Source organism: Notolabrus celidotus, chromosome 10 (assembly GCF_009762535.1).
Source record: "Notolabrus celidotus isolate fNotCel1 chromosome 10, fNotCel1.pri, whole genome shotgun sequence".
NCBI lineage: Eukaryota > Metazoa > Chordata > Actinopteri > Labriformes > Labridae > Notolabrus > Notolabrus celidotus.
The window spans coordinates 16,466,096-16,478,714 of NC_048281.1; the positions used below are offsets into that span (position 1 = coordinate 16,466,096).

Consider the following 12,619-nt stretch of genomic DNA (forward strand, 5'->3'; position numbering starts at 1 on the left):
AGGATTTTGTAAAAGTATCAAACCATGCTCCTATTCTATGCAAATGGAAAGATAAGTGATATAAAGTAAGTCTGTACTGAGAGAAGTATTTGATAGGGGACATTGGTGTACTGGGATACAAGCTGCCCTTCTTCTTAAAGTACAGTTACCCCTTTTTGTGACCTGAAAACATTAATAAAAAGTGCTCACTGGCCACCTCTGTTATTGATTTATTTATTGTAGCATTTTAAATCAAGTAGCAAAACTAGAAAGAATACCCAAACTTTATCCATTTCTGAAAGGGGCTTCAGTGATGATGAATAATGTTATTTTTTGTTACTTTTTAGTATAAGGCCCTGACAATTCATACAGTTCAAGCAAGCAAGCGGCAACCTCAGGTCTCAAACGATGAAGCCCATGAGAAAATGTTATAAACTGCAATACATCAAGAATCCGCTTGAGGCTGGCTGCAGAAACACCGGAAACCACAGGGACACCAATTCAAAAAAGACGATCTTTGCAGCATTAATAAACATGTTTACAGCCTGGTTCAAAAAACGGCTTGGCTCTACATAGCTAATTTCTCTATCGGCACACACTGTACAGGGGGTGAATTTTTTTCTAACACGACGGTTCAGAAGATATTAAGAATTAGAGTTTTTGCCCAAATAAGGACATGACTGATGTGACTCCCGGACAGGAACACATAGCTGTTGGCTCGGAGGCATAAACCCCACCTCTTTACATCAGACTATGCCTGGTTGAGTTCCACATTTCCAATATGGCTGCCGCCGTCGATTGGCTTCAAAATAGCGCTCAGGAATAGATGGGTGACGTCATGGAAACTACATCCATTATTTATACAGTCTATGGTTTCAAGCAAGGGCCAGCACGTGTTCACCTACATGCAAGTTCACGAGCAATCTTGTTTAGCAACACTTATTGCCAGGATTCTGACAGAGGGGAGATTTGCTTTCAAAGATTTGACAGTAAATGTTAGCAAGAGCAGTGCAATCTTATATATATACATATAAGAACCAACAAGAAAAAGATGGAGAGAAGTTCCAACTTTAACGGGATATACTCAGAAGAGTAAGTGAGATGATAGAGTTAGCCTACTTGGAATGTTGATTACAATAATGTTAGCCTCTAAAGTGACTCAATCACTGGTTCCAAGATGTTTGATTAGTTAAAGGTGACATATCATGCAAAATCGACTTATTAATGGTTCTCTACCTGAAATATGTGTCCCTGGAAACCCCCCGAGAATGAAAAAAATCCATTCTGCCCCTGTTTTGATTTCTCCACCTTTCTGTAAATGTGTGTGAAACGAGCTGTTTCAGACTTCCGTGTTTTTGTTACGTAACAACAATATCCGGCCTGTCACGGAGTCAGAGCTCGGAGCTTGTTCAGCCCATAGACTGTATAAAATACAACTCAACTCCTCCTCCGTTTTTCATTCCCTGCACAAATGTGTGCTAACAAGGAGCTTAGGAGGGAGGCATGCTAGTTGTAGGCTGTCTTAATAAACACAAAGGTCGGTTTTACTCCCCACGTCTGCAGATTTGAAGATCTAATGGATGATTTTTATTTGTCATGGAAAAGTGCTAGCGCTAATTAGCATAGCCACATAGCTACATGTTCGTAGCTGTGTACCAAGACACACGTCTACATACTGACAAATAAAACAACAAGAAACACTAAATCTGTGACCAATGGTTCAGAAAGGTCCTGCTGCAGGCGCCTCTCCGTCAGGATCAGATTCTGGATCAAATTCAGAGGGTTGAAGTAACGCGATCTGTGAGCAGCCGCGTATATTCAGCCAACATGTAAACATGTTTCCGAGGCCACATCCACTTCCTGAGGGGGCGTGGTCAGAGAGAAAACAGAGTGTTCTGAGGACAGCTGAAGAAGAGGGCTTTTCAGGCATGCCAAAATCTGATTTCAAAGTGTTTTTTTGAGCATAAACTTTAAAGACATGTTTTGGGGACCTCTTAGACCAATATATATTGATGAAAAAAGCGTGATATGTCACCTTTAAAAATTCTGATCAATACCAGGTGAGCTATTTTCTGATATTTTCAGTACATTCCAACCCTGCAGTGATCCCACCGTAGCAGAAACAATGGTCACTCCATTAAGAGAGGTGCAGTGCGCAATTATGCACAAAACAGGATCATCCAGATTCTAATGTAAATGGTTAAAATGCATTTCTACTCATCCACAAGGTCCCACACCATCAGTCCAGGTGAATATTTAGAGTGAAACATCAGTCCTTCTTATAATCAATAACAATAATGATGAGGACGCAACTAGGACTTGGACTTCGGTAACTAGGATTCTTCTTCGGTGACTCGGCTCCACTCAGACTTGAACACTATGGACTGAAGCCTCGACTCTGATTCAAGGCTTGGTGGCACAGTTACAACACTGTTTCCAGCATCACCACCAGTGTAACCAGAATCTCTTCTTACAGGACTTTTCTGGGACCCATTTTTGTCACTGAAATAAAAATTGGTTTGGTCTGCTGATCACTGGGGAAATCAAGTCAAATCTCAACAGGTGCCCTGTTCAGATTCATTCCTCTGATAAGGCAGCCAACAACCAGTCATGGGCTGGAATTGTTCCTCAGTGCCTCAGTTAAACACATTTCTTCAGTTTCACTATTTGTTCCTATGAAACAGATGGAATAGTTACGAGCACTGGCACACAATCTGTGTGAAGATTGATGTTTATTCAGTCCTCAAATGAATCTGTCAATATTTGGACCAGGCTTAGCAAAGTACTGTTTGCATACATGTGACAGAGCAAAACTGTAAATATAGTAATCAGACGAACCAATATTTCACTCCACTATGATTACTTCATTCAGTTTTTTCAATACAGCCTTTTCAAAACATTACTGAGCAGCAGGAGAGAAGGGTGCAATATCTGTCTTTTTACAATAAACCTGTTTTCAAAACTACTCTGGAAAAGAAAAGCGATGAGAAGACAAAATGTAATCGGTAGAATATGGGGACAGAATTTTATTGCAAATTGTATTTTTTTCTTATCTAATCTTAGTTATGTTTAAGAACCTTTTTACTCCATTCTCCTAAGTGAGAAAAATCTCATGAATAATAACCAGAAAACTACAGCTGAGACAGCGCTCCAGAGTGTCGTTACAAGATTTAATACAAAAAGTAATTACAGCATGCATGTAGGAGGATCTCAATGATTAAAGCTGGGAACATATTCAGATGCATAGACACACATAGGCACCCACACACACACATACACACTAATGAGCAGGAAAAAGGCTACATTTCATAAGACAAACAGCAATGAAACCATAATACACCTCTTGTTGCTTGTCTCAGTGTTTAGCTGCTGTATCCTTGAGGTAAATAACACAAAAGCATCTTTTCCTAATGTAATATGGTATTTTTTCACGACCAAGGGTATCTTAAATCACACTTATTTAATCTGATACTATTTAGACAACTTAGGTCACTTTAATGGACAGCTCAGCAGCTTGAGAACCTGAAGGTGGAAATGCATGTTTAGGTTTGCTTTGTGAAAAGGAAGTGGGACAGAAGATGTAACGTCTGTGGTTTCTTCAAAACACAGAAAATTCAACACTACAGTTTTAATGCCAACTGATAATTTGAAGCTAAATGGTCTAATCATCTTTTCTGATCCATTATGGTTTTTTTCCCCAAGAGGGGAAGTTCATACAGACAGGATCCATAAATTCAAAATTATTGCTGCTTGTTTTTTAGAGCGTAAAAAAAGGGCAGTGTTATCGCCACTTCTTCTGATTAATTACACTTACTTACCAACCTCCTCTTTCTTTTATTTTACTCTTGCCCCTCATCCCTCCTCATAACCACTGGTCACCCCCCACCCCTCCATCCCCTCTCCCTTGATCCCAAAAAACAAACGTCTCCTTTCTTTCCATTCTACCCCAACACAACCTCCTCCAGCCAGCCTCAGATTAGCCAAGCCCAACGACCTTCACGTCTCTTCATCCATACTTCCTAAACATCTAATACCTGACGTTGTTACGCAAAACAGTCATTACATGTTTTGGCAGGAGTTATATGAGTGAAACAAGGTTATGAACTTCAACACATTTCAGAATAACACAGTACAAACTACAACACAATTTCCCCAAAGGTTGGGAAACTGTTTAAAATGTTAATAAAACAGATTTTAATGGTTTGCAAATCATTTAAATCCAGTATCTGATTGAAATAGTGCAGATACAACATATGAAATGTTTAAACTGAAATATGCAATTGTTTTATGAAATATATATGCTCATTTTAAATTTGATGCCAGCAACAAGTTTTAGAAAATTGGTACAGGGACAACAAACACAGAAGATGTGCAATGCTAAAAAAGAAAACACGTAGAGTAACATCTCCCTACTAGATTTACAGGTAAGCAGCACTACAGGGTATAAAGAAAGCAGTCTGTCAGAAGTAAAGATAGGAGGATAGCCGTTTCCCCTGTCATAACAAAAATCATCAACTCCTCCCTCAATTCTGGTTCAGTTCCCAAAAATCTCAAACTTGCAGCAGTTACCCCCATCCTGAAAAAGCCTGGTCTCCAACCTGACAATATGAGTAACTTTCAGCCCATTTCCAACCTCCCCTTTATTTCAAAAATCCTGGAACGTGTTGTCGCCCTTCAAATCAAGTCCCACCTCACCAATAACCTTCATTTTGAACCATTTCAATCCGGCTTCCGTCCCCAGCACAGCACAAAAACAGCACTCCTTAAAACCACAAATGACCTTTTTCTGTCCTGTGATTCTGGCCACCTCAACATCCTCATCCTCCTCGATCTCACTGCTGCATTTGACACAATAAACCACACTATTCTTCTCTCCCGCCTAGAGCATACCGTCAACATCACTGGAACTGCACTCTCCTGGCTGATACTACCTCATTGACCGTCAACAGTTCATTCACATCAACAACTGCACCTCTGACATCACTCCTCTGGCTCAAGGCGTCCCCCAGGGTTCGTTGCTTGGTCCCCTTCTGTTCATTATTTACTTGCTCCCCCTTGGTAACAACATCCGTCAACATGGCCTACATTTCCAGTGCTACGCTGATGACATCCAGCTCTATATCTCCACCAAATCCATAACCACTGTAACACACACCACTATCACTAACTGCCTCTCTGAAATAAAAACATGGATGCATACCAATTTCTTATCACTGAACTACGACAAATCCAACCTCATAATCATCGGCCCCAAGTCCCTCACGAATCCCATTCTAAATTTCAGTCTCACTTTAAATAACTCAACTCTGTCTCCTGCACCTCACATCCCTAACATTGGAATAATTTTTGACAGCAACCTTTCTTTTCAACACCACGTCACCCTGCTCACTAAAGCGGCCTTCTTCCACCTCCAAAACATAGCCCGCCTCCGTCCGTTCCTCTCTTTCTCTGCTGCAGAGACCCTTATTCACATATTCATCACATCCAGTTTAGATAACTTATAGCATCCTGTACGGCACATCATCCAAAGTCCTCCATTAACTGCAATACATTCACAACTCTGCTGCACGCCTCCTCACCTGCACCCGCTCCCGTGACCACATCACCCCCGTCCTCCAACATCTTCATTGGCTCCCCGTCCCCTACCGCATACAGTTTAAAATCCTGCTCCCCACCCACAAAGCCCTCGACCACCAGGCCCCTTCCTACCTCACTAACCTCCTCCACCATCACACTCCTTCCCCTAACCTGTCTCCACCTCACAGAACCAAGCACTGAACCTGGGGGGGACAGAGCCTTCAATAGCCGCCCCCACCCTCTGGAACTCCCTCCCCTCTCATATCCAAAACTGCTCTGACCCTTCAACATTAAAGTCTGTTTTAAAAACTTACCTTTTTAAGTTAGCTTTTAATTTGTGATTGTACTGTTGTTTTGTTTGATTTGGGTTCCTTGTTCCTTGCTTGTATTGATTTTAACCATTGTACAGTGTCTTTGAGTTTCTGTGAGAGACTGCGGGTGATTGAACAATGTTCAGCGTACTGCTCCTCAGCATAAAACTGCAAATAATTTGGGGATTTCCTCTTCAGTACAGTACTGCAGTACAAATTCAAAGATTCAGAGAATCTGGAAAAATATCTGGGGACAAAGCCAAAAACCAATACTGGATTGCTGTGATCTTCGGGCCCTCGGGCAAAACAGACATGCCTCTGTGGTTGAAATCACTGCATGGGCTCAAGACCACTTCCAAAAGCATTGTCACAGTTCATCACGTATGGTTCAGAGGAAACAATATACCAACATGATCCAAAACCGCCGGTGACTTCTTTGGGCCTGAACCTGTGTATGGACTGAGGTGAAATGGAAACTTGTCTTATGATTTGACAAATCAGAATGACATTCTTTTTGGAAATCATAGATGTCGCATCCTTTGCTCTAAAAGAGAGAGGGACGACCCAGCTTGTTTTCAGTGCACAGTTCAAAGCCACCATCAGTGATGGTATAAGGGTTGCTTAAGTGCCCACGGCATGGGTAGCTTACATATCTGGGCAGGCACCATTAGGGAAAGGGAATTGCAGGGTAATTCAAAATAGGATACGATACCAAACGATACAATGATATCACCATACAACAATGTTGCAGTAATTGATCAATTGCAAGATGATCATATAATTATACATGACAATATCTGTTCCACTGAAGAATATAAAAAGCCCCTAAAAGGTAATGTGCAGAATTCATGTCATTAGCAAAACCATGTGGAGTCATGAAGTAGTCAAAGTCGAATTGGAAGGAAATCTGTTTAGAGCACTTTATTACTTTAAAATTAAAACTTTGATATTTCATGCCAAGGATGCTATAATTGAATGGCACAGGTCAGGACGATGATATATTGCTGTATAGATAATTTGTCCAAACCCAATAGACAAAAGAGTTGAGAAGCTATTAATAAATTCATCTTTACAAGAAAATTGAAGATACATTGGTAGCATGCCTGAAATAATTCTGAGTGTTGACTTTGAAAAAATTCAGCAGGCTATGAAAACACATGTAGCCTTCAACTGAGCGTTTTCAAACACAATCATAAAACCAGCACAGCTACCCTATCCCCCAGCGGAGCTTATTCTCAATGTATATTCTGCATTATTTATATCCATCCTGATGGAAAAGCCGCTTTTACCTTTTGAGTCATTTACTTCTGTGCCACTCGATGGGCATTAGAGCAGGGGATTATGGGATACAAGACCATAACAACTTGGGAAATGCTGTGATATGATATGAGCCCACAACCCATCATGATATATCAGCAGATGAAAATACAGCACTAAAAAGGCAAATGAAAAGTATAGTGTTTCAAACTGCTGGATTACGACGATGTGCTACTCTGAAGAGCTTTCCAACAGACGAGATACAAGTTTGTCACAAAGTAAAAAAAGGGTATGAGTCTTCTGAACACACACTTTTCCACACTGTATATCAGCAGTCACCAAACAGAAAACAGATCTGCAAAATAACTAAATGGTTCAGAGTGAATGCAATGCACTAAGTATGTAACTCTACCCTTAAGTCACAAATAGATTTTAAGTTGCTCTGTTCATGTTGAGAAATCTTTAAGGATGTAAGTAACCCAGGATTAGTTAGTGCTTTAGAGAAGAGAATGTCTCATATAACTGTTTTTTGTATTGCTTTTCTTTTGTCTTTTTACTTCGTCACACTGAGATTACTATATTTCCTTTTTTTATAACAGAGGTGCTTTTATTTTGAAGGACACAAAATGTACTTCCGCTAGATTAAAAGTCACAGGTTTCAACAATAACAGTTAAAAGAACGATCAACAGTAAAAGTGTTTGAGGTATTAGCATCCCCAAACCCTGAGAGATATGAGCTCCTACTTTGCCATAACGCTACCTATTGGACTCGATTTCTCTCTGTTATCTAAAGAGCAGGTAGGGAAACATCACAAAACACATATGAATAGGGGATAACAATCTCTTATGGATATATTAAAAAAATAGTAAAATGGTAAGCAAATTTACTTTAGCAGGTCACCCAGGTATGTCTTTGATGTCAGAAACACTGGTGATGCACCCTTAACTACAACATTTTCACCTGCTGACGCCTCTTTTCAGATACAGGCAGTAAGAGACCATAAACTATATAGTAAAACGTGGATGTAGTCTCAGTGACGCCACCCATTGGTTTCTGAAGAGGTTTTTTGAAGCCCAAAAATAGTGTTTGCCTTGTCAGAAATTGCTGACTCAACCTAGCTTTTGGCGACTGATGCATGCTTTTAGCCTCCTAACAAACACTTACAACAACCCCACTCAACTGCGCCGCTAATCATTCAAATGTATGTATAACTCCTAGCCTTTATATCATATTGATGGATGGGTTATACAAAAAATTACCCCTTTACAATGTGTACAAATATAGTTATGAGCTACCTATAGAACAAAACTGTTTTTGTAACTTCTGCAGTTAAAGGAGCGCTGATGGGGATTCTTTGGCTTTCGCAGCCAGCCTCAAGTGGACACTCGAGGAACTGCAGTTATGGCACTTCTGCACTGGCTTCATTTTTCAACACCAGAGGTTGATGAGATGTCGTCACACAAGTGAACTTATCATCTGCACAAATGTCCTTCCAAAATAACCTGTCATGTTTCATGGCTATTTGGCATGTTAAGCTAGAATAGCCTCAGTCAAGTGCTTGGTTGTGTATGGCACACACTGTATGCTGCTGGACACCCTGAATTACCCGAAAGTATCTATCTATCTATCTATCTATCTATCTATCTATCTATCTATCTATCTATCTATCTATCTATCTATCTATCTATCTATCTATCATATTTGACAGGAAAAAAGCCATGAACCTCTAACTGGGCATACTCACATAAAAAAGGCAAAGTTCAACAAGCAGAATACATTTGCTCAATCTCTGAGGAACATATTACTAAGCACGAAAGCATAGACGACACTCATCAAATTGAACTGTCTACAAAGTGGTTCTGCTGTAACTCATTTCAGTGTAAATGCAGTTATGATTGGCTGATTAGACCTTTTAGGCTGCTTCCTCCTTGTTGCCACAGTTCTCCTTTAACACTAAGGTTCTTAAAACCTGTTCAACTTTGGGTAAAAGGAAGCACGTAATCAGTACTTTGCACTCCAATATGGAACTTTTCTTGTTTTTTAAAGTTGTCACCTCTAATTATTCATTTTTAAACTGACAGTAAAAGGCTGCCATGCATATGTGTGTGTGTGTGTGTGTGTGTGTGTGTGTGTGTGTGTGTGTGTGTGTGTGTGCGTGTGTGTGTGTGTGTGTGAGGGAGTAGAGCAGCAGATAAGTTCTATTGAAGTCACAGCCTTTCACTGGCATTTTGCTATGCTCAAATAGGTCAAGAGATGTTGCTCATTTCTGAGAATATAATGTGTCAAGCTGTGTTTTTAGGAAAGAGGAAAAAAGGTGGGTGAAACACAGCAGGGAAAGAAGCTGTGCACATGTGAACCTAATATCAGCCTGCCTGTGCCTTGGCTGTTTTGGAAAAGTAAATTATGTGCTATTGTCTTGACCTGATAACCAAGACAGTCCTAAACAGACAGGTTGCACTGTGCAACCTGGTACAACGAAGAAAATAATGTTTAACATTTGCTTTAAATGTAAGCCTGCTACTTTCATTAAGAGACATGTCACAGAATGTTTGACATATTCAGACTATGACACATAAGATTTATTACACATTCAAAGTGTGTTATCTTTGCTTTCTTCTAAGATGCACACACAAATAAGAATTACAGACAAATAAATAGAAGTATTTCTATTTTCCATTACACAATTATCATGTATCTTATGTTGTGTCACACATACACACCCACCTAGAACAAACCATATATTGAAATAAATCTTACAATTAAAAAATACACTGGCAACATCTTAACAAACATATAATCTAAGTCCAGAGTAACACTGGAGGCAACACTGACTAAGCAGAGATACAGTCCACTTAAACCGAGGATTAAGGCTTTAGACAGCGCAGACTAATTACACCTTGCAGGAATGTGATTAGCGCGAGCCGTCACAGTAAGCAGGGCACACACACAGACGTGTCCTCATAATTTGAGCACAAGCTCTGCCACAAACAACACAAACAAGAAGATTGGTCCTAAACACACAGGAAGCTTGGCAGGAAATACGCTCACTGTACCAGCAGATGGACATGTAATGGAAACCATCATGTGGCTGAACGAGAAAGAGGATTAGTGTTTCATCCAGATAACGATCTAAAATGTCCCAGTAATGGCAGCGAGAATAGGAACGGCTCCTCCTGAGAGCCTGCCCACTCTTGACTTTGAACTTTAAAAGCTCTTCTGAATATTTTGATATCCAATGTATTTGCTTTATTAAGTAAGTGGTGAAATAGAAATGTCGGATTCAGAAAAGGATGAGTGAAATGAAGTATCTTAAGGGCAGGGAATAAGATAAAATCAATTTTCAACATTATGTATTTGACTATGATGTTTGTTCACAGTGCAAACATATATTTTCACATGGTTCAACAATTATTAAGGCTGAATTTATAACTAAAACATATTCCCTCAGCTTTTATGATTCATAACTTTTAAACATCATTAGAGATTTTTCTGATGTGTCCACTTTCATTTTTTAGGGGGCAAGATATGCAGTCCAGTCTGACTCACTCAGACGCATCATTCATTATTGACCCATAATAAATAATAATCATAGTTTAATTAAATAATAGCATAATGGACACATAGTGACGCTTGAATTATGATTTTCTCAGTCTTATATGTTATATTAAAATTCTAAATAACAGTTTAAAAATCAGCCTTTAAAATTGGAGCCTTCTGTGAGAGGCTCTGGCGTCCTGTGAGACAGCTATGAGGGGGAAATCACATTCAAAACCTCAAAAACGTCTGTTTAAAGTTTGATAGGATACTGTGCAACTTGTCCACCTGCACCTCCCATCGTCCTGGGCATCCTACGCATTTCTAAGTGCAGAGTGGACAGCCCCCTCTGAAACAGGACGAAGATCAGTGTGTGCTCAGAAGGGATTGAGCTAAAGTAGCTGCATCACTGTAAAGCCAGGCGCGTAAAACTGCAAAGGTCTACACCAGAGATCACAGCCCTGTAATGCCCGGGACAGTCTGAAACACGCGGATGAGCGCACGGAAATAGGGAAGGACAGATAATATCCTGCGGTAAGGCGAATCCAACAACATTGCAGAAATAAGAAAAAGTAGATCGACTACATTTCACCGCATCCCACATGGTACAAAAAGCACCACCTGCACTGCAAGCGCCATGTCTGAGGGTGGAAAAGGCGTCCTTGTTGTGCTTACCTCTCTCTGTGTCTCCATCCTACTCAGACTTGTGGTCCTGATGATACGCTGCTGCTTTGCTCCAGCATCCTAAAGCACTGTTTTTTTGTCTAAGAGGAGGAAGCATGATGGTCGTGAACGGGGGCTGACGTACCGCCTGACGAGCCTGAGTCGACCAATCAGAGTGCAATCCGAAGGATTGTTTACCAATCCGCTCAAGGGGAGAAAGTAAGGAGCGTGCAGACAGGAGTAGCAAGGTAGATTGACGCTGTGAGAGAATTCCAAGACAACTCATGCAAACTATTTTCTCACTAGGGAGATTACATATCCAGCTGGTAAAGCATTCAGGCCCTGGAGGGTTAAACCAGCCGAGCATGTTTGAATGTGTTGTCTTATTGCAGGTATATTTTAGTTTATCTTAAAATATAGGCTAATGTTTTAGCTTACAGCCATGCATCCACAGTGGGCAGGGCTATAAAAAAAAAAAAAAAACAACAGGCAGGGGTGTGCCCATGGGTGGCATAGGTCCAACTTGAAATTTGGACACCCCTGGTGCCACTGCCACTCAAAATGTATCTACTTTATTTGGCTATTTGGCTTATCAGAGGGAGGGCTTTTGTTTTATTCAACTATTTGAGCTGTCTGAACCGGCTGCTACTAGTAGGGTTGCCAACTGTCCCGTATTAGCCCGGGACATCCCCTATATTGGGCTAAATTGGTTTGTTTCATACGGGACGTCAATTGTCCCGTATATTGACTATTAACTATTTTAAATATAGCAGACTGCACTATACAGATTGTAGATAAGATAAAACCACAGTGGCAGATCATGTGCCAATCACACCGCCTGTCATCCAGTCACAGGCCCCCTCATGCACATCAGTTGTATACAGCAAAAATGTGCCACGTCCTGCTAAAAAGTGTGGAGAGGATTTTCTCTCTGATTGCCATTAAATGGTCAGACTCAAGAAACAGATGCAGCACAGAGCTGATCAAAAATGAACTTCAAATATCTGTAAACTGTGACTTGTCATGTAAGGACTTCTCTCTGGTTGTGCAAAAGGACAAAAGACTGCTTGAGTCAGTCAAGAGCAGCAAAAAGTATCCATGGATAAAGTACATTTGGTGAGTCATACTCCTCTTTTTCATTTAATTTTTCTTTTGCCTGTTTTTTTAAGTAAAGAGCCAAATTGTGGTTTCTTTGAGGTGTATTCATGTGGTTACATAATGATACAGTAAAGACACTTTCTGCATTTCCTTTTGCAGCACCGTGCACCTGTCCCTTATTTAGTAGTGAGAAAGTTGG

General features: G+C 40.4%; 1 protein-coding gene across 1 annotated transcript in view; it reads right to left on the bottom strand.

The window, feature by feature from the left end:
• Positions 1-11,420, bottom strand: part of b3galt1b (UDP-Gal:betaGlcNAc beta 1,3-galactosyltransferase, polypeptide 1b) — a 76,580-nt gene extending 65,160 nt beyond the window's left edge. The window contains exon 1 of the mRNA XM_034693298.1: positions 11,335-11,420. The gene's annotated coding sequence lies outside the window, so the exon portion shown is untranslated. The remainder of the gene's footprint in view (positions 1-11,334) is intronic.
• Between the last annotated feature and the right edge of the window lie 1,199 nt (positions 11,421-12,619).